Below are 284 nucleotides of genomic sequence, written 5' to 3'. Positions count from 1 at the left end.
ACGCACAAGTCAAGATACAAAGCTTTATGAATTTAAATGCACTGCGAAAAGTAATGAACGTTATAGCTACATAGTCGTGATTACGTCGTTCGTGACTGGACTCGCGAATTTGCGCTCTAATTCGCATTTTCAGCTCCATTATGCCATTCGGGCTGGTATGTTTGCCAAGGCCACGTCATTTTTCCTTTTTTCATCTTTCTCTTCTTTTTTCCCCTGTCTCGGCTCTCGTGAAGGAACCTCGGCACAGTCACGAAATATGTCAAGTCTCGATATGGTGGGTACGT

This window comes from Penaeus monodon, chromosome 29 (assembly GCF_015228065.2).
Source record: "Penaeus monodon isolate SGIC_2016 chromosome 29, NSTDA_Pmon_1, whole genome shotgun sequence".
In the NCBI taxonomy this organism is placed as follows: Eukaryota; Metazoa; Arthropoda; class Malacostraca; order Decapoda; family Penaeidae; genus Penaeus; species Penaeus monodon.
Note: the sequence above shows the minus strand (reverse complement) of the source record.